General features: G+C 41.3%; 2 long non-coding RNA genes and 1 other non-coding gene across 10 annotated transcripts in view; 1 reads left to right on the top strand and 2 right to left on the bottom strand.

Moving 5' to 3' along the window:
- LOC144818480 (uncharacterized) overlaps positions 1-16,319 on the bottom strand; it is a 42,961-nt gene extending 26,642 nt beyond the window's left edge. For 4 of the 8 annotated variants that reach the window (XR_013607121.1, XR_013607117.1, XR_013607118.1 and 1 more), the window contains exons 1-3: positions 15,744-15,881; positions 8,171-8,286; positions 4,779-4,879 (exon numbers count right to left, since the gene is read on the bottom strand). This is a non-coding gene — a long non-coding RNA (uncharacterized LOC144818480). Of the gene's footprint in view, positions 1-4,778; positions 4,880-8,170; positions 8,287-15,743; positions 15,882-16,212 lie in introns of those variants that run through there. The other 4 variants (XR_013607122.1, XR_013607120.1, XR_013607116.1 and 1 more) reach the window with 2 other exon arrangements.
- LOC144820592 (small nucleolar RNA SNORA24) lies at positions 4,413-4,534 on the bottom strand. Its single transcript, XR_013607874.1, has one exon. It is a non-coding gene; the product is annotated as a small nucleolar RNA SNORA24 (small nucleolar RNA).
- Positions 16,320-18,273: 1,954 nt separating the features above from the next.
- Positions 18,274-20,151, top strand: LOC144819624 (uncharacterized). Its single transcript, XR_013607483.1, has 2 exons — positions 18,274-18,399; positions 18,631-20,151. It is a non-coding gene; the product is annotated as an uncharacterized LOC144819624 (long non-coding RNA).
- Positions 20,152-24,418: the final 4,267 nt, after the last annotated feature.

Here is a 24,418-nt window from a genome sequence, read left to right on the forward strand (position 1 = left end):
TTTTGAGTGTTAAAACTGTGTTAGGCGAACACCTGTTTAATAACTTTAAAATGGTGAGAAGGGTAGCATGGGTGGGGAAAACTATAAAGACTCAATGGTGACTGTTATTATATGTTTTGGCTGTCCAATATTGGTTGATCATATTTTGAAACAATCGGGATTTATCCTCGCTGAACCTGCCTATGTTAACATTCTCCCCCTGGGGTTTTTCTATCCTCCAAAGAATATTAGAGTGTATGAGGAAGGCAGGGACTGTATCCAGTTAGCAACTTCCATTGGGCCAGTCGCATTGAGCCTATGGTATGATGCGTTGAGCTCACTGAATATTAACGATTGACTTTGTGGCAGGGAAAGCTTAGAACCGGGAATATCCAGTTCAATTGACGATCATAGAGCGCGCTCGCCCACTGAACTAGGTTCACAGGGCCCGGTTCGCCCCACAGGGACAGATAGCAACACTCACTTGTGATAGCCTTTCAATTATTAGATTTAGTGAAGCAGATCAGGTGAGAGAGGTCTGTGGTGCGATCTGCACTAGAAGGCTTTTCTGTAGAAACGGACGCCCAGGCTTTGAGGTCTGCAGAGGAGTACGGTGTTGCCAACTTGGTAACATCAAACCCCGCACCTACTGAAGGTAATGAGTTTAAACAATTTAGAGCCAGCTCGAATGAGAACAAGATGGCGATTTTATCATGGAACATTACGGGGTTGCGCTCAAAAAGAGGGGATCCAAATTGGGAGGCTTTTCTTTTATCATACCATATTATTGCACTGCAGGAAACCTGGGACTCGAATGTTACTATTTGGATGGTTACCAATTGTTTAATAAATTTGCAATACCATCGCCAATGGGAAGATCTAGGGGGGGTCTTCTGTTATTATTTAGCCTTAAACTACTGTATAGAGCGGAGGTAGTGGCGACAAGCTCCCCAAACATTTTAGCGGTAAGACTGGAGGGTGATAATTTGCCCAAACTCCTGGTGGTAAACTTTTATAATTCTTCAACCAGAATTGATGAATTGGAACACTTAAGAGCACGGTCAGTGTTTTTAGATGAATATAATGCAAACAACGAGGCACACTATTAGTTGTTAATTCTTGGCGATTTTAATACCCATGTTTGTCACCTAAAGTGCCTACAGAACGTTGATTCTGAACATGACCCGTGGGGATGTACACATTTTGAGCACACCAAGAGCGGGATGTATCTCGAGTCTTTTATCTGAGTTTTATTTGGTTGCCCTTTCACAAGGTGAAGCTTTGTGCCCTATCCCGACCTTTGTTGGTCAAGGTCACAAGACCATTGTAGATTATATTTTTGTCTCAACCCCTTTGATGGACACAATCGGTTCGTTTGGTGTTACACAAAATGGATTTAGTGATCATAATCCTCTTAGCCTGGAAATCAACATCAGGGCCCTAAACAGTGAAAATGCTCTGACAGCTATTAAAAATTCGAATATAGCCACTACATGCCAGGGGCGGAGACTAAGGTGGGAAGTGATTACCCCTGCGGACTTTTTAGAAGATCTGTACAGGACTAATGCTGAGGATCTGAGTACATGTATCGATACAAATTCAGACCCAATTGAAATCCTCTGTGCTTATAATCGCATAACAGCACAGGTAGCGGCAAACCTGACTAGGAAAAGTAAACCTACTTATAAAAAGTGGAAACATTGGTTTGATCAAGCTTGCAGCGATACGCACACGGCGCTTCTAGAAGCTCTAAAAGAGCCCGGTAGGGACTCACACAAGATTGCTGAGGCTAGAAGGGCCATAAAAATGCTACTAAACATAGGAACACCGAGCTGAAAAATATGGCATGGGAAAAACTGACCAAAGTGAGTGTTCTGAAGAGTAGCACAAAATTTGGGAAAGTGATTAATAGCCCACTGTTTAACGAGACAGATGACCCTAATAAGGATTGTCTCATTGCCCCAGAAAAGTGGGTGGATCATTTTAGCGGTCTTTATGCAGAAACAAACCCTACATGTCTTATATCACGAGGGGGTATCGCACAGCTGTCAAAATTATTCTCACAGACGAGGAAGTATTGGAGGCAATTGAGTCCACTGCAAAGGGGAAAGCTCCGGGCCCGGACGGGGTCCCAGCGGACTTTTACAGAGTTGATCCGAAATACTGGGCAAAGATTTTAACTTCTGTTTTTAATGCAGCTACCAAATCCGGCCCCCAGCGTCCTGGGGTAAAGCAGTTATTGTCCCAATTTTCAAGAAGGGTGCAAGAGAAGATCCGGCATGCTACCGGCCGATCTCACTCTTGGACTCGGCTGCGAAAATAATGGGAAAAGCCGTTTTAGACAGACTGTCAGATTGGTTGGAAGAGAACTCGGTCGTCTCGGACTTGCAGTACGGGTTTAGAAAAGGAAGCGGTACTGCTAGCCAATGTCTAAATCTACACCTTGTCACAGGGAAATATCCGGTCGCAAAGCAGGGGGACATACATTTAGCATTCATGGATCTGTCCACTGCATTCGAACATGTAAATCGGCAAAAACTATGGATTTCCCTGTCTGACATTGGGCTGGATCCTGTATTGATATCCTTTCTAGCAGAAATCCATGAGAACACCAGCGCAGCAGTCCGTTACGACGAGAATGGGAGTCTGACTGATGCATGGCCTGTAAAGCAAGGAGTAAGGCAAGGGTACATTTTGGCTCCCTTGTTGTTCACGCTCTACATAAATAATTTGGGGGACGCAATAACTTTAGCAAGTAAGGACATCCCGAGAGTCGGTCAAAAAAAGATTCCGGCATTATGTGCGGACGACGCTGTTTTACTGGCAAGAACGGCAAGAGGTTTACAATCTCTTTTAGATCGTTTTTATAAATTTTATGGACTCTTTAGATCTAACAACAATTTTTAAAAAAACACATGCTATGTCAGTAGGTGGAGGGCGGGCGAAGAAGGCATCTTTTTTCTGTAAAGGGCAGGCGCTCTCAAAAGTACCTACATTCCCGTACTTGGGCGTTGTCTTTGATGACAGGTCATGGGTCGCACAACGCGCTTTGAAAAAGAACATTAGCGAGGGCCTCAGGTGCCCTGTTAGGTTTTGCTAAACGGTTGGGCTGTATGCCACTACCAGCTCTTTTGAAAATCTACAATGCTAAGTGTGTACCCATGGTGTCATATGGGAGTGAGGTGTGGGGTTACACTGATGTGAGCAAGATCCAAACTACAGAAAACATCTTTTTAAGAAAAGTGCTGTCGCTCCCTCAAACTGTAGCAACTTTTAATGTACATGAAGACTTAGGAGTTGGCTATATCTCAGATCAGATTGCCGTGGCCCCGTTACTGGGGTGGTTGAGAATATGGGCACAGCAAGCTCCGAATTTAAATCAACTAATTATTCAAGACTGTTTGTCCTTAGACAAGGCCTTTGCTATTCCCTGGATCCGTTATATTAAAACCCAAATGGATTCAATGGGTAGCCCTGAGCGGTTTACGAATCCTAGGGCCCTAACCCCTTCGATGCTGATGACAAAGCCAGCTCGTCATCAACGTTACCTGCGGTGCGCGGATGACGAGCTGGCTTTGTCACGATCAAGCCATTTTTGAAATTCCCGCGTACAGCGGGAAACCGCGGTAGCGGTTAAACAAAACGGCCATAAAGGCCGTAAAGTCCCAGTTCCTGAACAGGCTAAAGCTACAGAGGGAAGGAGATGAATTGGTAAAGCCATCAGTGAGAAGTTTTGTAATGCTAAGTACGGGGAAAGACATCCAGCCATACTTAACCTACATAAATAAGCCGTTTCATCTCTTTGTGCTATTAAGGTTTAAGCACAATATGCTTCCATGGCTGTTATCTTTTCCAAAAGGCTTTGCTAAAAGTGGGACTTTGGGGCCTTGCCCATGTGATAACTGTTCTGAGCAAGATATCCTTCACATGGTCTTTTTCTGCAAGTTTTATGTATCCCAGAGGCGAAAGATCACCAAAAAGGAATAGGGTATCCCAGATGGGGACCACACCAGTGGACTTAGTGGCTGTGTCGAACATCATAGGGGCAACAGTCAACAAATGATAGGCCACACAAAAGAGGGAGGGGGAATTCTGGGACCAGCAAGTAGATGGTGGAATAAATGAATAGCATACAAATCCAGAAAAAGCCTTCAAGATGCAGAGCTACCGGCAAGTTACCATTTTTGTTTTTACTTTATGCCCATTACTAAACTACTAAATAGATGCGAAACAATGGAAAGCATACAAAAAACAAGCTAAGAATGTAAAAAAGGGTATACACTTGTAAACTTCATAAAAACAGATGAATGCTTCAACATCTATATCATGATACAGGGACATAACACCCCCCCCCCCTCAAAAAAATAAATCACAGACAGTACCGAGATAGTACACTTGCAACAAAGCATTCTAGTAAACGCAAGTAATCCTATGTATTTTGCTCATAAAATTCAGAAACCAACAAGGAAACAAATTTGCTAATGAGCAAAATGTTACTCTTCCAGGGCTAGGAAGGAAAACTGCCAGTGATGACAGGCTCCATGGATTCCTGGAAAAATACTGATCACCGCTCCCCCTCCAATACCCAAAGCGTATCACCAAAGATTCAACAAATACAACCCTTTGCTGACTGGCTGATTCGTTTCAGAGTTCAGGTTGATTTGATGTGCCTAACATTTACTCAATTAACTGAGACTCAACTCCATGTCGAGGATATTAATCATAAGATACAACAGAGCAGTGAAAAACGGAAAAACATCTTCAAAGGCCAACAATCTGTAAGTGCCACTTGGACCTACCAACACTTTGAAACAAGCAGAGCTCTACCCTCCAGGAGAGCGATCTTGAATCACAGCCCTTCTCAGTTGTGAAATTCGATATTCTTCATCTGAGGAAATTCCTGTAAAATAAGTGTTTTACATTTTACATATTATATACACATACATTCCTGTAAAATATATATTTGTTTAATTGTATGTATTATCGACAAACTTATACACAACAGAAGTGGACTAGTAGCTCAAAACAAACTGTCACTCAATGAATAAGCTGCCCACCAACTACAAATCCTCTGAAGCACTGGCTCGATTCTAGTGAGGAAACTAGACCTCTACTCCTCTTTTCCTTATTCACAAAGCCAATAGCTTACACTTTCCTAATGCAAGTCCTATTGGCTATGGCAATGCTTGTTGGAAGCAAGCTAGGACAGTGCTGTTGTGGTGCTGAGTGATGATGTGGTGGTGTCCCACAGTGATGTGCTGGTGTCCCAGAGTGATTAGGTTAGAGAAAGTTAAGAATATTGCATGGGAGAAAGTAACACATACTGTATGGAAAATAGAGAGGTATAGTGTATGGGAGATAGGACAGCCTAAGAAATGAGGCATCATGTATGAGGCAAATTCAGAGAGACTAAAAAATTGGAAGGCTGCGCATATAGGAAAACAGAACGGAAAAATGAAAGTGAATTAAGAATGTGGGAAAGAAAAAGCAGAGCTGTGAGAAAGGAAAGCAGGTATTTGGGGGGATATTAGAGTGAATGGGGAAAGGAAAGTAACCTATGGAAACAAGGTTGAAAGCGAGCGAGAGGGGAAGAAACAGAGGTAAGGAGAGAGCTGGATGAAGAATGGACCATGAAAACAAATAAATAAAGGCTCACGAGAGCGAGGCCAGCAAGTTCGGGAGCGCATTCCTTTGAAGACTGATGGGGGGTGGGGGCAGCTTCCTTTGAAGTCTGATGCCGAGGCTCAGACAAATGGTGGTGTGCGAGCGGCTTCCTTTCAAGTCTGATTGAGGGGGGGGGGGGGGGGGGGGGGAGCAAATGGCGAGCGCGTGCCTGGCGCAAATGCACTGGCCATAATCCGCATTCCAAAGCCCTCTTGGCAGGATTTTCTGGTGCCCCTCTATCTCTCGCATAGCGATATAGCTAGGATCGACCTAGAAAGATGGCAGACTTGAACTCTGAAAACCTATGTTTACCAATAAGCACTTCACATTAGAAGAAAAAAAAAAAAAACATTCATAGCATATGCAATCCGTGCCAACGTTTTCAAACTGTATAGAAAAATATGGACTACTTGAACAAACTTTAGAGACAAATTTAGTGAAATTGGGGCATAAAGCAATTTTTTTACACATACCCACGTAAAACTACTCTGGTAAAATAGATCACAAATCCATGAGACTCCGTTGAGAGCAAAATACACCATGTCTATCAGAAAAATTATAAAATAAAGTCCTCTGAATCACAACGTAAGCAGCAGAAAGACACTAGTCAAATAAATTTGTACTTGGCCAATGCCAACCAAAATGTTGAAGTAAATGTGTTTAAGTCTAATATTTGTGGCTGGTATACTTCATTTGATGGTTCAAGCTCGCGTCTTAAGCCAATCCAGACCCTGGTGCGGAGATTCTCAACGCTGCAATACTTTAAAAAGGCAGTAAGGACAGTTTTCTCGTAAATATGTACTAGTGAGAACGCAGATGTAAGAAGATAATATTTTTGTAAAGGGCAGTGGTTTATTAACACCTATGTATTAAATAGAAGCATTGGCAAAGCCAATAGGCCTTGCCTATGCAAGAGCTAATGGCTTTGCCAATAGGTTGTAGCCATGCTGTGCACCTGCTTGGCTGCTGTTCAGCATGGCTAAAATTCAGTGATGTAAAAGAGTAAAGTGTTGTAAAAGTTAAGTGCTGTAAATGGAGTGTGTAAACGGTCATGGAGGGAGTGGTAGAGTGGAGCAAAGTTGAGTCGAGTGTCAAAGTGGACTGAAGTGTTGTAGAGTAGGTGGCAGATCGTCGTGAAGTGTTGTAAAGCAGAGAAGCAAATAGTGTTGAGTAGAGTGGCATAGAGGGTGTAGTGTAGAGCGGAGTAGTGTTACAGAGTGAAGTGATGTAGAATGTAGTAGATCGTCAGAGTGGCATGGAGTGGAGTAGCATAGGAGAGTGGAATTTCAAAGTGGAGTAACGTGGATCGGCATAGAGTGGGGTGAAGTTGTTCCATTTAGAATGAAGTGAAGTGGCATTGAATGGCATAAAGGGAGTTGCGTAGAGCATTGTATTGTTAGTGTTGTAGAGTGGACTGCTACAGAATAGAGTAGAGTGCCACAGAGTGTAGTATTGTTTAATGAAGTAAAGTGCCGGAGTGCAGTATCGGGTAGTGTCAAAGTGGACTAGAGTGAATTGGCATTAAGTACAGTGATGCATAGTAGATTGGAGCAAAGTGCATTGCTTTTGAGGAAAGTGGTGTTGCGTTCACTGGCTTAGAGTGCAGCGACAGTGGTGCAGAGTAGATTGCAGTGGCACAGAGCTCAATTGCATGGAGTGACTGTGCATTGTGGCAGAGTAGACTGTTTCAGAGTAGAGTGAAGTGGCAGAGAAAGCAGTCTGGAGTGGTGGAGAGATTTAGAGTAGACCGAAGTGACAAAGTAGAGTGGTGGAGGAGGCAGCAGTGCAGAATGGATTAGAGTGAAGTGATGCAGTTAGTGCAGTCGTGGCGCAGATTAAAGAGCAGTGTAAGGGCTTACAATGCACTGGCGTAGAGTGCAGTGGTAGCGCAGATTAGTGTCAGAGTGCAGTTTTGCAGAGCAGAGTGGTGTAAAGTTAAAGTTAATTTGTTTAGAGCACAGTAGGGTAGAATGGTGAAGCGTACAGTGGAATAGTGTTGCAGAGTAGAATATTGAGACTTACAGTGCTGTGGTACACAGATTGGTGTAGTTTATTAGTTTTGAGTAAAGTGTCACAGAGTGCAGCAACGTGGAGTGGTTCAAGGTTCATTGCAGTGGCATGGAGTGGAACAGTGCAGTGGTGCATTGGCGTAGAGTTGTCAAGGGAATTGGCAGAGTGGAGTGGGACACAGTAGAGTACGGTGTGTAGACTGGAGATGAATAAACTGGTATATGCATGGTGTGGTAGCACATGGTCTTTATACACAACATATCTTGAAATGAAATTACCATTATATTTGCACAGACAGTTTTACTGATAAACATACAGCGCACCAACGATTATGTGTGGAAATGTGTGCACCTACTGTATTGATTGGTTTTGATTATATTAAAAAAATATGTCCCACCACACTTCAGAATTGCCGATTAATGTGGTTCATTTATGCTTTACATAATCTGAATTATCAGTAGTTCATTTACAGACATTTAAATTTTGTGCTAGAAAAAAACAACATTGTCCAGCATACCCGAGTAGCCAGCACGATTGCAACACAAATCCTCTAACTTTCAAGTCAGAAAGAAAGGTAAACACCAAGCTTCCTGGAAGGCAGACATCTGACCCATCTTTGCATGCACAGCAAATCTGCCAAGATAAAAACAAGATTTAAAGGCCTGTTTACAGAAATTCAGTACTGGTGGTAAATAGGGTTTGGGCAAGAGAAGTTACAAACTAAAGCTGGACAGCCTACAACAAATTGAGCCCACAAATAGCAAGCAAGCAAATATGAATTTTATTTGCAAAGTTTTATATAGCGCTGGCTAGACCCGGAGGTATCAGAGCGCTTTACATGAGAATCAGCAAGTTACAGGATACATAGTTATACAGTTGAATCAGTGACTTACAGGTTAAATAGTTACAACTGTTTGAATTAAAGAATCACAGAGGGAGGGGGAGTGAAGGAGACCCGAACGGGGAGAAGAGGAAAACAATGTCAGATGACCGACTGGGTAGGTGACGGCCAAGGGGCTAGACTCCTCTATTGCTGCATATGACCACTTCACCGGGCATCGGCCAAGGTTGCTCGATCTCGGCGGTAGGTACAAACAGATTTGGTATCCGCCATGGGGGCGTCGTCATTGTTCCATCAAAGGGGGAGAGAAGGAGACATAACTAGGGGGACGAGGAAAAACAATGTCAGATGACCGGCTGGGTAGGTGATGGCCAAGGGGCTAGACTCCTCTATTGCTGCATATGACCACTTCACCGGGCATCGGCCAAGGTTGCTCGATCTCGGCGGTAGGTACAAACAGATTTGGTATCCGCCATGGGGGCGTCGTCATTGTTCCATCAAAGGGGGAGAGAAGGAGACATAACTAGGGGGACGAGGAAAAACAATGTCAGATGACCGGCTGGGTAGGTGATGGCCAAGGGGCCAGACTCCTCTATAGCTGCATAGGACAGCTCCACCGGGCATCCGCCAAGGTTGCTCAGGCTCCGTGGTAGGTACAAACAGTTTTGTAATTTACATCAGTTGAATCAGCGAATTATGGGTTATATAGCTACATCAGTTTGGATCACTGCTGCAAGTCCTATCTTTAATAAGATTGTTTTACAACAAAAAAATCTATATTTGATAGGCTTGAACCACCAACACAGACACTGTTGCATTCACCAGCATTCTTTGCCCAATATATTTGCTTACTTACCTACCCCTTATCCATAAAAACCGGCAGTGACCAGTTACTGTTAAGAAATACAGATCTATAATTGGCTAAGACCTTTTTGGTTTCCTGGTCAAGCCACTTACCACTAAGCCAATGGGCAGAATGCATTCCCATGAAAGTTTTCCACATGTCCCCTACATGTTAGCAAACCATGCTTTGACCTAAAAAATTGCTGATCAGAACAGTATTACATCATCCGATATCCTAACTAGGGTAGCCAACTGTCTTCCAATTTCCACGTTTGCCCTGCAATGAGGCTCCTCTTCGTCACAGAAGGGACACCCAGTATCACATGTTGGCTCCCCTTCACTGTAAACCTTTCAAGGTGCAAACCCAGTCACTTGTTGATAAACAACCCTGAATGTTAGGGACCTGCCCTGGAAGCATGCCCTTTGTGCTTATTCCATTAAGCCGGTTTCAAAGTGATGATTGGTTGTCAGAACAGTGGAGAGAGTAAGATTTGCTCAGGATCAAACTGTTTAAAGTATAACACCAGTGGCGGCAGCGTACAGGTACATGCGACAAAGATTATATACATTTATGACCATATTTCATTTTGGTAAACATCTCATGAAAATAGGCCGGTCTCCATTCCCAAAAGTGGTATCCAGTTCATTTATAAACCGCACACTTAAGAGCTTTTAAACCAATTGAAAACTCTCCGAATCTAATAAAACGCAGAGCAATTAATAAAACAAGCATTGGCAAAGCCAATAGGTCTTGCATTGTGAGCTATTTGATCTGCCAAGGTTTCTTAGCCAATTGCCAACATGTCTGAAAGTAAAGAATAAAAGCTGTAGGACAACCAGCGCTGACTGCATCATACTGCTTTTTTCTTTTACTTTCAGCCATGCAGATCTGAAGCCAGCGCTACTGTACAATATGGCTAAAAACAGTGACAAAGCCAATAGATCTCACATAGACCAGACTTATTGACTTTGCCAATGCTTTTCGTTGAGCGAGCACATCTATAACATTGAACAGGCTACCAACATGTAAACTAATAGGATCTTAGATATGCAAGCATCGGTGAAGTTTTTGCTGGATGCTTTGCACAAAATAGCATTAGAGGTTGATCTTGGATTTGTTCTAATAAAGAGTGTTGCAGACTATATACATACTATACCAAGCATTGGAAATGCAATAGGTCTCGCAAGAGAAAAGTTTGCGCTTTTGGTGTGGTAAATGTAAATATTTTTTAATTTTTGTTTATGTTTTGCAAATTATAAAAGTATTAATTTTGTTATTTGAAATGCCAATAGTTATAAATTTAGCAAATGTTACATCTATAGCATTAGTAAAGGTACATGTTTAGTTTTCCCGTCTTCCATGTATTGATCTGACAAATCACAATCTTTTAAAAATGTTATAAATAATACGTTTGCAATGCAATAGGGCTCGCATTAGTAAAGTTAGAGGTATTAGTATTGTAAATGACAATTTTTTTATTTGTTTTTGTTTTGAAACTAACCAAATTAATAACGTTGTCATTTACAATGCCAATAGTGTTAACTTTTGGCAAAGTGACACCTATAGCATTTGTAATGCAATATGTGTTGTATTTACATGACTTAGATGTATTAATATTAAAACAACAATGGGTTGTATTTTTTCCAATATTTAATACTTAAATAAAAGTTATTGTAATTTATAATGGCAATAGCTTAAACTTTTGCAAACAACTTTTTGGAAGATTACGTTTAGTGTATTTTATTTATTGTTTGTGGCAAAATATGGAGAAAACAGATTACTAATCTCTTTTTTACTGAATGATAAAATAAACAAACATGCACACAGGGTCTGATTGAGTGGGAGGAAGGTGATTGGGGACCGGATGTGATTTACAGCAGTCAGCTGAGTGTGTTTTGTTCACAGCAAGCCTCAAAGCTCCAGAAGTTTTGGTAAACAGTAACCTGGTCAACCAGGGAATGTCACAGCTTCACTTGAACGTTTTCATGGCAGGTTATCAAATAACCGAGTTAAGGTAAGATGTGCAAATTACATTTTAAGTCCCCCAGACACAGGTTTGTAAAAACCCACTTGCACTATGCTGCGCTTGAGATCTCTGTATTTAGCAGCTAGAGGCTGTACACTGTGTGCTGTATAAAGGCAGCAGCATATCTGCGCCACATTTTGTTGTTTTTTGTCTTCAATTAAGTCATTTCACAGCACACTGTCACTCAGGCGGGTTTATATCTGAGGTAATGAACAGGAACGCCTCCGGTAGGAGTCATGCGCTGCTTACATTTACTGTTTTCATACCGAATTAACATACATGCTGGCTCACTGTGTTACCAAGCACTATTTTCTGACAAATAACGCGAGTCGATTTCAAGTAATGATTATTTGCCCAAAACGTTAAGTTACTACTCATCCGCACGTTTCCTGGAAAAGAAGCACACGAAGGCGAGCTCATCACATAGGCAGGCAGGCAGGCAGAGAAGCACATAAAACAGAAAAAAAACATCTAAAGTGGGAGAGTTTGGTTGGGGAGAAAGACACTAGTGAGCATGCAGCACACATGGACAGCGGAACACGGGACGGGGAGAAGCACACGAAAAGCAAACTGGACCTCAACAGGGAGCGGAGGAAGATGGCGGGTAGAAGCACACAAGAGACAGCAGCTTAGGAGGAAGAAACCAAGAAATAGTGCTGGGGGTATTTGTCAGGGGAGAAGCACAAGTGGGACAGGATTTTCAAAGCGGCACGGTGGAGTGCTGCAGAGCGAGTCAGCCCTGCCGACTATTAGCTGCTGGGGGTAGGATTTAGAAAGTGACATGGGGAATGCTGAAAAGCGAGTCAGCTCCACCAATGGTTATTAGCTGCGGGGGCAGGATTTAGAAAGCAACATGGGCACACGAAGGCGAGCTCATCACATAGGCAGGCAGAGAAGCACATGAAACAGAACAAGTTAGAAAGTGGGTTAAACGAGTGAAGAGAAAAAGTATAACTAAAGATGGGTAAAAAATCATGGTAGATGATTTATGGCTCCGAGCTAGAGGAAGATAAAAGCAAACTTAAACTCCACCCACGATAAAGAGCTAGTGTGAGTAATAGAGAGGTATTATAATACGACCGGAGAGTAAGAACGACGCAAAGGGACGGAGAAAAGAATGGATGGAAAACGGGGAATATAGCACGACAGAAAAGAAAGGAGAGAAGTGAAACGACGAGGCGAACATGTGGGAGAAACGAGACACGGCCTGCTGGCCGTGAAAGTACGGCCGGCCGTGAATAATTAGGGGAGGAGAAATGCCTGAGGCAGAGCGCACAGATGGGGAAGCAACAGATGGCTGCCTTTGATGTGCACGCGTTTTTTAGGTCAATGCGCTTGTGCATTGAGCTTGCTTTTCACGGGCACTGCATCAAATCGCCCGTTCCGTTAAGCCCCTATATTCTCGCAAGCGCATTGACAGGCGAGACCTAAAAAGGGTCATCCTTAAGTGGTACACATCACAAGATGATGCTAACATTCAGAATGCAAAGCCCTGTTTCAGATAAATAATGTTGTATATTTTAAATTTTCCAGATGTCATAATCACAGCATGCTGCGCACAACTCAGAAGGATCCCTTTGAGGTTCCTGCAAGTCTGCATTCATCTAAATGGATCTTTGACTAAATATCAAGGGGCAGAATATAGACTATCCAGATAGCGTCGCCAAAATAGCGAGTCCCAATCTACAAATAGGTAAGTACTAAAATATAGAGTACAAAATAGCATTGTTAAAAATAGAGAACTAAAATATCGAATTTTTTAAATGCATTAAAACGAATATAAAAATAATTAAATACACATAAGTAAAACTAGTTAAAATAAGGTAAAGCTTAAAATTAAAAAAAAAAAAAAACGGTTTTTACATATATATTAACTTATTACAAAATAAATATTAATTATTTTTTTTAAAACATTAAAAATATAATTACATATATATATCAATAAACCCGCTATATAAATTTAAAAATATATACAATCATTAATATTTATGGAAATATTTTACACTACGTTAATTGTAACAATATTAAAAACGTTGCATAGCGTAGGGAATAAAGTTATTATTCTCACTCCCAACAAGTGCAAAAGTATGGAATGTGTTGGATAGCGATAGCGGGTGGGTATAAATGACTATTCCCACTCCAGTGAGTGGAACAGTAGGTAAAGTGTTGGATAGCAGGTGGGTAAAAATGACTATTATATACTTTTAACATACTAACATAATACAATTTAAAAAATATATATATAATTCAATTCGATATAATGACATTAGATATTAATTACCTATATGTCGATATTATTTACAACTATATTAGGTCTATTCGATATTCTGTCCTCTATATTTTTGAATCAATATTGTGTTCTCTCGATATTTAAAATGCTATATTTTGGGTGTTTATCGATCTAATTATAACAGTCCATTAATATGTACGAGTCCCACTCCCTCCACCTCTTTGCTGAAATGTGAGTGCTCTATGCCATATGCGAGAAGGAAATGGGTGAATTAAGACATCTTTGCGGACAGCCCTCATACAAATCATTGTCTCTCGACAAACATCTTTATCGGGAGGAACACCTTTCATGGAAACACTCATGTGCTCCTTTAAGACCGTTCTCTGTGGTATGCTCCGTCATCATGCTGTAACCCAGATAAGCAGTAGTCTGCATAGATGTACTCGCGGCCACACTGGCACCTAACTGATCTGAGATTTATTGAGAGGCCAAACCAGCTGGAGTAAATCAGTCAAAAGTAATTAGTCTGACACTGGTCACCTATTGGCCTTTCAGGGTACCAGACCATTTAATAAACTGAATAGTTTGCCATTATGCCACCACCTCTTTGAATACACCGCATATAATTCTAGCTGTATTTTCTGCTCTTAACAACCAAATAGGGAAAACCTAATAAAAAAAAAAATCCTGCCATATAGTCCTATATGAAAGCACGATTTAAAAGCGAACAAAAAAAAGTTAAATGAAGCGAACGTAGCATGAGCAGTCAAATATCACATGCTTGTGGCAATAAAAACCCTAAATAGGCATACAGTGCACCAAAAAATTAAAAGGATCTCTAACAGACAGAGGCACCTTATCAGCGAGGAGGGAATGTTTCAGTAACAAGAAAACAAGCACCTCAAGAGTGCCTGACATTTGACCTCCGTCTTTGAAAGCCCAGCAAATATGACCTGAACGAAACCGTATTTACAAGCCTGTTTATTAGAGAAAACGAGTTTGTATAATACTGTACATACTGCTTTCGTAGGGGGAGGTACGAACTCAAGCTCGACACCCTAAAGCAAATAAAGCCAGCAAAAAGAAAGGCAGAACACAGTTTCAAACCACAAAGCCAATGGCAAGCGACGGACAGAAAGCATTCCCAGGTTAACTTTCAGAAATTTCACAAGAGGTCTTCTTGCATAACAGATAGTAGTTCTGTCTGGTAGGTTTGCAACCTAAAAAGGGACTACCCAATAGCACACAATCTGATCAGAATGGGCAACTGGGTATATATAAAAATAAATAAAAGTCTATTAGTTTACCCAGGTTCCATGTCCTCCGGGAGTCGGTAGATTTAGACCATATACAAGGAAAATCTGCAGAATTTAACACACAAATATTTCTAGGTGTAATGGTTCGAAGGATTATAATAAAAAACGAAGTATCATGTTGCGGCGTAGTGAAATGCCCTTTAGAAAAGTTGAAGGGTCACATATCTGTTGCTTATTGCTGTATTCGGCTGTTAAACTGGTAATACGGTGTAACCAATGCGCAGTCTTCAGTGTAAAAAAACAAAATAATGTGGTACTGGCATCGCAAAATCGGCTGCATTAATCAGCATGATTTGCCTTTTCTTCCGGCCATAATTGACAATCATGCCGCATAATTCGGCCCTTCCTGCCGCGTAATTTCAGTGGCCCGGTTTAGAACCCAAACCTAATATGAATAGCAATCGCACGCGATACTATAAGCCTGACACATGTCAGAAGACTTCTTGATTTAAAGGAGAGTTTAAAATAAAACCCGCTCATATTTTTACCCGAAACAAACATTTCTGCACCCCTTGCAAATTGTCTTGGCAAATCTAAACTGGACACCCCTTGATTACGGTTTAGCACACCTTTAGTAATACCCCCGTTCACTTTGCCATTAACAAACTTGCACGTTCAGCTTACAACTGCTGAGAAATGTTGATTGACCAAAGCCGCGGTCATCTTTACACACAACGGCGTCACACTGCCCACGTCTTACTTGCCAACCACGATCATACATCAAGATTTGCCAAACATGTAGATCAAGAAGAGAGTGGTGCTCCGATTACCCGTTGCAAATATTACAAATAAACGGCTAAAAACGCTACTCAAACCAGCACTCCAGGACTTACATTGGTGAAAACATAGTATTACTTCTTCAATCACGATCTACACGGTACACGTTGTACCCACACGAACTCGAAAAGAGGTTTGACCATGTCGAGCCAATCATTTAAATAGATTTTTTTTTTTTTTAAAGCGAAAGACTCGCCATCCAATCCGAGGCCTTTTCAATCTTTCATCTACCAAGCTGTCGGATTGGTTCCGACACCAAGTAGGAAATGACGCACATAGCTATCGTAAACTAAATGAGTCACGTCTAAAGCTATAGGGACTTATCAACTACGGGTTCGGAACGAGGCCAAGACTATGCAAAAGAAAAAAAATGACCATGTGTTGGTAAAATGAATACTGTATGTTTTATTTTATATTTCTTCTCAGTGTAAGTGATGTGGTAACATAATGCACATACAAATAAAAGGTGGTTATAAATAGCGCTATGCACTTCAGTCTATCTCTTGGTTAAATACTGTAAATTACCTTGTGAGCAGTGCAGATCTCACCGCGCATTATCCGGGTTCGCCGCTTTTCTGATATGGCCGAAACATAGTACAAACCGTTTTGAAAATTTCTATTCGTGGTTCAAGCCAGTCACCCGGAAGCAGAGAAGGGAAACGGAAGTACGTCCTGGCGCCTCTTTAAATTCAAACCTAAGTTCAGTTCTGTTTGCTGTGTTGTTTGTGAAAGTTCTGTTGCGTTCACGCTGCTTGATATACGAATTGTTTTGTGAATGAAAGGGGGTTACGTTATTGACTGGTCTGGAGAAGTGTTTTTGTTTTATGTTTGTATAGTACACAGCTGTCGGGTCCATAACAAAGTTAAATTAAACATTTTCCAATGGTGGTCCTATCAACTGAAACGAGGAGATTTTTATTTATTTTATGCGTTTTTATATAGCGCGGACTTTACCCGAAGGTGTCGGAGCGCTTCACACTAGAAACAGAACTGATACACGAGGAGAACATTACAAGTGAACAAATTACAGAAGCAAACGTTAAATTACATGAGGCAAAAATGACAATTGTGAGCAAACAAAATACAAGAGGTAGCAAACGGTGCATTACAGGAGGAAAAAGTGACGTGTACTGGTTACAACAGCGTACAAAGTACAAGTAGATATCAATGTATAGTAAGCAAGGTTGTTTAATGGTGGGTATTAATATTTTGAAGGGATCGATTAGAAATAAAACTGTTTGTACATACTTCCCAATACAACTGATTCAGACGGGAAAGTCCCGATACTTCAAGTGAATTTTTATTTTTATTTTGGCGGTCTCCCGTCTGAAATATTTTCATTAGAATATTATATTTTTTAAATCTCCCACTTTCTCATTTTCAAATGCTGACATGTATGTACATATTGCGTCCTTTTAATTTCCAGTAAAATACAAAAATATACATTATTTGATAGTGTCCTTTTGCTGCACTACTTTGTGCAATACTTATCTTTCTGCTGTCCTTTAACTGTTAGAAATGCACCTACACGTTTAGCTGTGATAAAGATGTATAGGGTTAGATGGTATTTTTAGTCGCTTTTTTGATAAGTTGTTTGCGTCACATTTATGTACTGCTTCATTTGTAAACTGTTCTAGTTTTTGAATTTCATAAATGTTATTGTTCCTAGAATTTTTTTTCTGTACTAAAAAAAACAAACTGCTCTGGAGTTCTAAACTTTAAAGTTTTTAATGACTGATGCTACGTTAAGATTTTCAGTTTTCAATTTATTAATTATTTTATAGATTGATTAATGTAAAATGCTAGTTTGGCCCAGTTATTATAGGAGTTAAGAAAAATAATGCTGTCTTTGACTAAGTTTTCGTACGTACTGAATAAATTAGTTAACTATGAGTCGCCCAAAGTACAGCTCTAGACTCCGGGCAGTATGTATTGGCCGGCCTCACAATGCACCGAATGCTATTCTTTCCTGAATTTTATGAAACTATGTTTATGATCTTTCCTATCTGCATTTAGATTTTTGTATAATCACACTTTATCAATTAGAGAAGAAAAAATATTTTAAACTAAAGTATTTGGCTCCCTGCTACCTAGGCAGAAATACTTAAAAAACAAGCATTTACAATGCAACGGTTTCGCCTTTGGAAAAGTTAGAGCTATTGGCAATGTAAATGACAATGCCATTTATTTATCTGTTTTCAAAACCAACACATAAATAAAAATGTTGTCATTTACAATGCCAATAGCTCAAACTTTTCCAAAGGCGAAACCGTTGCATTGTAAATGCTTGTTATTAACTTTTCTCTTCATCACCATAGACAGTTCCCACTTTTGCCAGTCACATATTCTCTGACAGTCTTGTCTCTACTTTGCCTTTCACTTTACTCCAGTACATCCCATGCATGAACTCTCACCTCATATTTAAATCTGTAGCTCCCAGCCATATAACAGTAACAGTATATTTCGGCCAACTCTTTGCCCACCTTTTCAGATAACATCAAGTTGTAGCTTTTTGACCTACGACTCAGCAGGATGATCATGCATGTGAGCTGATGGTAGTTTTTTTTTACCAGGACTGAAGCACTAGATGACGATCTGAGGTCTGGAGGGGCACACCAGGCATAACTATCGTCAGCTCCCATGGTTAGAGAGAGCTGATCATGGGGGCAGGAGCCAGGGAGAGTTGGCTACTGGCCTCTACCAACAACACAGGTGAAGTGAATTGCAGGGCTCCTCCACGACATTAAAGCGATCTTTTGTAGAGGGCCAGGCTTGTGGGTGTTGGAAAGAGGGGACAGAAGACCTCTTTGAAGCTAAGGGAGTGTCCTCTGGCCTTACCTGTCTCATTATTCACTTGAATTGTTATTCCCCACATGTTAAGAAGTAATTAAGTGGGGCAACCTCCCTTTCTTTTATACATTTGTTTTCTCTCTTTCCTGACAGGAGATTCTAAGATCCACCCCACTGTACTGCTCACACTTCAAAGTGATAAAGACCTTGGCTGGACCAATCTTTGCAGAATAAGCAAAAGAGACAACTGCTCCGAATTTGTCTCAGAAGTAACTGTTGGAATACATAATCAGTATCTGCAGCCTCTGTATAAAAATGTGGTTGAAACTTATAGACGGTGTGCCAAGATTTCTTCACCAGACATCGAGACCTCCACACCGGTGGTGACTAAGAAACGCTCTTCTGCTCCAGGAATTCCACCACTAAATACCCTTGCAAGTTTGGGACTAAAGCTTGGGAAACTTCGACAAGATTGCCAAGAAGGGATACCCACCTCACGCTTTGAGGGAGACAACCGACTGACTGCTCCTGAGCAGAACTGGAAGTGATCCAAAATGAGGAAGACATCGCTCACAAAGACAGGGCTGTGAAGGAACGAAGGCACGACAACCCAAAGACGCCCACTATCGCATCAACAAATGATCTGTTCTGTGAGGTTGAGATACAGAAATATCGAAGTTACCCCACAATGTGAGCAGATCTGTGTAGATGGAGGACACTAAGAAATGTCTGTCCTACAGAGTTTTGTTGCAGAACTAAGCACTAAGAAGCCATGCAGTGCTAAGGAAGGCAGATTGCTGTCCAAAGTCCTCACAAAAAGAATTAGGAGTACCGGAAGAAAGCCACATTGACTAAGAAGATTGCATCCACAACTAAGTACTCATCAAGCCCACAAAGCATAGGTACCTAGCTTGTTTGGGCCCAAGGGAAAACCAAAAGCGCAAGATCTGAAAGCCACAAGTACAATAACTCCATTGCAGCCTGAATTAATGCTAGGGCTACCTCTGCACACCTCACACCATCGCCAAATACACTGCATGCGCACTAGTTAGCAGAGCTAGGGTAGGATCCGCACTCCTCGGGCTCTTGTGAAACATGTGGTGCACAGCACGTTGAACAGTGCACTGTACCGCAGGTACAAGGGAGTGGCATAAGGTGACTCCCCATTAGTTACAGAAAGATTTGAGTATTAATCTGTATATTTATTGTTTTTGGAATTATGTACAATTATTTGAATTAAGTCAAAGATTTTTAAAAGAAAAATCGTTAGCTGAATATTAAATTATTAACTGATAATTGTAGTTTATGGAGTTCCTAATCCCCATCTCCTACCTCGGTGCGTAAGCCCTGGACTGATCAACTTTGCGCCTGTGAGGGTCAGGTGCTAAACTGGTGCACAGTATTGGCTCAGTCGTAAGGATAAACCCCAGGCCAATACTGGTAAAAATCTCTTATTGTCACAGCCTGAACCCATTAAGCCCCGACTTCACTGCCCACAGCTGTCTGGAAAGGGCGCAAGAGTCTATACAGAAACACAGTGGGTCACAGTTCTACTGCTGCAAGATGAAAAAACATTACTGCAAACGACATGCAATGCAATCTGCTCTGTCACCCAAATGTATGTACCAATCCATCATTTTTAGTCTACACATATTAAAAACATACTTACTTTGCTTTGGCCTTGGCAACTGTTTTATTCGAGGTGCATAGAAGAGAAAGAAAAGAGATTATTTCACAATCTTTTATGAACAGCATATTGCAAATACATATCCGCATACACAAGTAACAACAGGAATAGGTTTGTGCATCTATTGCAACCATTAGTTCCAGCAGTCATGAAATTTGAGATCATAATGGCTGGCTGGGGCCACGAGGATGTGAGCAGTCATTCTTTAGGAGAAAAAAAAAGCCTGAGAGAGGTCTACGATTGTTAATACGTACACAGTAAGAATATTGCTGGACTATTACACCCGCCTGCTTTTTTTTAAATCTCTCTTCATCCTTCAGAAACCACTGCTGCATCTTCAGGATCTGAACCGGACTTACCTACACAACCATTTTATGTGCAACATGTTGATACTTTAGTATCTTCTCGAACACCTTCCTCTCTCAGTTACCCCTATATCAGCCCCAGTCTCCTTTCTGGAATGTCCCGCTCTAGTTTACCATTTGTTCTTTCATTTGAAACCTTCCTTTTTGGTAACCATTAACTCTGTTAACATTAAGGTTATTTTTGTTGGCTGGGCCTTTTATTAATCTTGTTTGCCATGTAATTCCTTTATTCGCTTCCAAATGACCCATTTACGTTTGGCTTAAGAAATGCTTTTTTCAGTACTCATTCATGCTAAATCCCTTTGGAAAAATAAGAATAAGGCACCTAAGTACACTAGCTGGTGTGCCGGATTTTGCGTCGGATTGTACAAGAGAGAGCGCCATGCAAGCATCGTGGTTAAGGAACAGAGGTCGCCACGCTAATATGGCATTTGTTGTTTTCTTTGTTGGCCCTGGAACAAAGACATATAGAAAATATTGACTAAATAAGTTCAGATAGCTTCTAAATTCCTTGGGGCAGATTTATGAAGGCCTTGCGCCGCCGATGCGTCATTTTTAACATGGGAAAAAGTGACGCACCGGCGGCGCAAGGCCTTCATAAATCTGCCCCCTTATGCTTTAGGTCTGAAAAAGTTAAAATTGCCATTGTCGTCTCAGCCACTGAAGGTAACTACTTTGCGTGCGGTTGTTGTCCTTATTATAGAACAGAAAGCGGTCACTCACAGAGACGTTAGCCAATGGCTGGAAGTGGAATGGCAAACACCTGCCCCATGCTGTAGAGGGCAGAAGAAAATGTTAATAGGACAACAAACTACCAAAGAGAGAACACGGCTTTCTGGAAGTCCATATAAGTATATAATAAATATAAGTTTATTTAAAAAAAAAGGTTATGGCTAATGTCAGACGTAAAAATGAAGGACCACAATGAGAATGCTGCTTGGGGGTATGGGCACTAGAATAAAGTGCGCACCAACGAGTCCCACCCTCCTGTGATAACATCCACTGTAAAAGAGGCAAAGTCGTGTATCTAGAGGTTTGCAGGTTGCCCCCTTCAGCACCTCTGTGGCGTGCACCCTGCCTCTAACGGCTGCTACACAGGACGCAGGCGGTGCACCGAGAGGGCAGCCAGTACATTTAGTTTCAGACCACTTCTGTAGATGTAACAGGAATCACAGAGCTCCCAAAAGCCCCTTAGAGGACCTGAGCCCCACAAAAGCTGGGATAAATATTAACTGGAGCTATCGCTTTGAATATAACCCTCCAGACCGCCTGACACGAAGGATGCTTCCCACCGAGAGCCTGTCATTGAGGGTGCATTTCCGGGGACCCTAATTGTTTCCTTCTGCCATCACTTACAGTTCACGCCGGTTAGAAACATGCCTCACTTTTCTCCTTACTCCTCACGGTCACTGCGCAACATGACAACTACTTCCAGGTCCGGGTCAAAGGACAGCTCAGGCAGAGACAGCACGTACTGAAGAATGAACGCTCCTTTCGCGTCACAGCCGTCCGAGAATGCGCATGCGCAATGCAACTTTGTCACTGGAGTGTCCAGCATTCCTGGCCCCCAGAGCTTCAACGTGGATTCTGGGAACTGGACGAGGGAGTCTTGGGCGTCGAGTTGCTCCGTGATGATGGTCTGATGAGCGGGAACCAGAAAACATAAAAAGGCGGAGTTGAAAAGAGCCTCAGGGTAGTCAGATCGTGCCTGAACAGTCTTGTGTATAAATATGAGGGACAAAACGAAATGGATCTGAGGTGGTGCAGGCTGGGGTGCTTTCAGCTGCACCCCATTTAAAATCCACACCTTTACTTGCGAGTGAAACTGCCCTAATGGTCTGGTGCAGCAAATACCTTTAGCCACATTGCTAAACAAGTCAGGTCCCGGGCCGCGCTGTGATTGGCTGACGTCACGGGGGTTTCCCGGCCGGCAGCCAATCACAGCGCGGCCCGGGAATGACGTCACGGGGGTGTCCCGGGCCGGCAGCCAATCGCAGCGCGGCCCGGGACAAAGGGGCGGGGCTTAAAAAAAGCACCAGAAACGCCCCCGAATCGCGTTTTCGAGAGAAAACGCGATTGACAGCCTCTGCCTCCCAATGGCTAGCCTCCATTTATGGAGCTAGCCAATTGGAAACAGAGGCTGTCCTAACCTCACTATTAGAAACAACAGATTTCGATCTGGGAGTGGCTTCGCCCCTCGCCAGGTTACGAAACCTAAAAAAAGTCTGCCTAATAGCATTAGGCTTTTGTACAGTGATGTCGCAACCTGGTCCATTTTCTTTATGAGTGGATGCATAGTTTACATTTAAGACTAATCTAAGCTGTGAGATATGTATGTCAATTAAACTGCTATACACTTGTTTTTTTAAGTGAATGCAAAAAAGAGAACTTTTTAAATCAGTTTGCATAGTATGAAATAATTGCTAAAAAATTGTTTAAATATTTTTAGTTATTTCAAAGCCATTGAGCTGATGTCCGTAATGACATTAAGTCACAAGCAATTATTTTTTATTACATTAAAGGTAAGCTAGTACGACAGTGCATGAGGTTTATGTTAAGTTTTATGAGTCATTCATTAGGTTTGATAAATGGTTGACGACATGAGAACTACAGAACAAATTAATTCACATAGAAATGTGAAAACTTCTTTTGCATACTTTTACAATTCACCTATGTTTTTCACTGACTAAGAGGTAATTGAACTTAACTAACGCTGTCAAGACTTTAAATTAATAGGTCAAACAAATAAGTCATGCTGGTGATTATAAAATGTGCCATTTAAAAACGTCATATGTTCTGGCTATATATTTCAAGGGATTATTATTTTGCATTTAATTCCTTATTCGTTTTGCTCCTGTACTCAAAGAACAACCTGTTAGAAACCTTTTCATTGTATGCAATAAGTGAGTAAATGATGGGGGGGGGGGGGTAATTCTCTGTAGTTAGGAACTCCAAAGATGCACCCCCCCGGACTGATACTAATGCAGAGTAAAAGAAAAAAACAACGACCCCATTATAAGTGTATGTTACTGCGGCTGATTGCATATGTTAACATCTTTGGTTAAGGATCCCAGTTTCACACACATTAAATCCCCCTCTTGCCTCCCTTAGTGGGACAGTCTCCTCCCTCAAAGGGGGGGGCAGGGTTACTTAACTCAATTCAACACTTGCACTGCTAGAATACTGTTCTCATTTCTTTCTTAGAGTTGTTTGCCATCTGACTTGGTAAAATATTCTGTCATATAAACAACTTTGGTTGGGGCTGCAAGAAAACAAAAATACGATTTTGTGTTCTTTTGAAGTGTTGCTAGACTCTACCTGGTTGTAAATGTTATTGTGCTTTCTTAGGAAAAAAATATGCAATATTATAATTCTTTATATGTTTGAGTATTCTAAAAGAAGACCTCTATAAGCTTTAGAAAACTGAATATATAAACTGTTGACAATGTCAAAGTATGGCAGGGCCTAATGCAAATATACTAAACTTGTGTGGGATGAAAAGGGTACCCCAAAATGGGGACAGTCAAAAATGTACCTCAAACAGATTTCACGTGTAATGGATGGTAGATGGTGTTAATCCTCAATTTCATGTGGTAATGAGTCCCCGTGTAAGGTACATTCCATACTCCAACATCAGTAAAAAACAAAAAATACAAACCATCAATAAATTGAGAAGTGAATGAGCCCCATCAATACCCAAGTTCTAGATATAAAGTTAGAGTTTGATTTCAGAATATTAAAATAAGCTGTACAGAATCAATGTCATGAAATACTCAAATTCAGATTTATATAGGTATGTAAACATCAGAAAATATTTGCAGTCTCAGTTAGCATCAGAATCTGACAGCATCCATAGAACAAGAAAGTCTTGTGGCTCACCCCCACAAAT

This window comes from Lissotriton helveticus, chromosome 2_1, assembly GCF_964261635.1.
Source record: "Lissotriton helveticus chromosome 2_1, aLisHel1.1, whole genome shotgun sequence".
Lineage (NCBI taxonomy): Eukaryota > Metazoa > Chordata > Amphibia > Caudata > Salamandridae > Lissotriton > Lissotriton helveticus.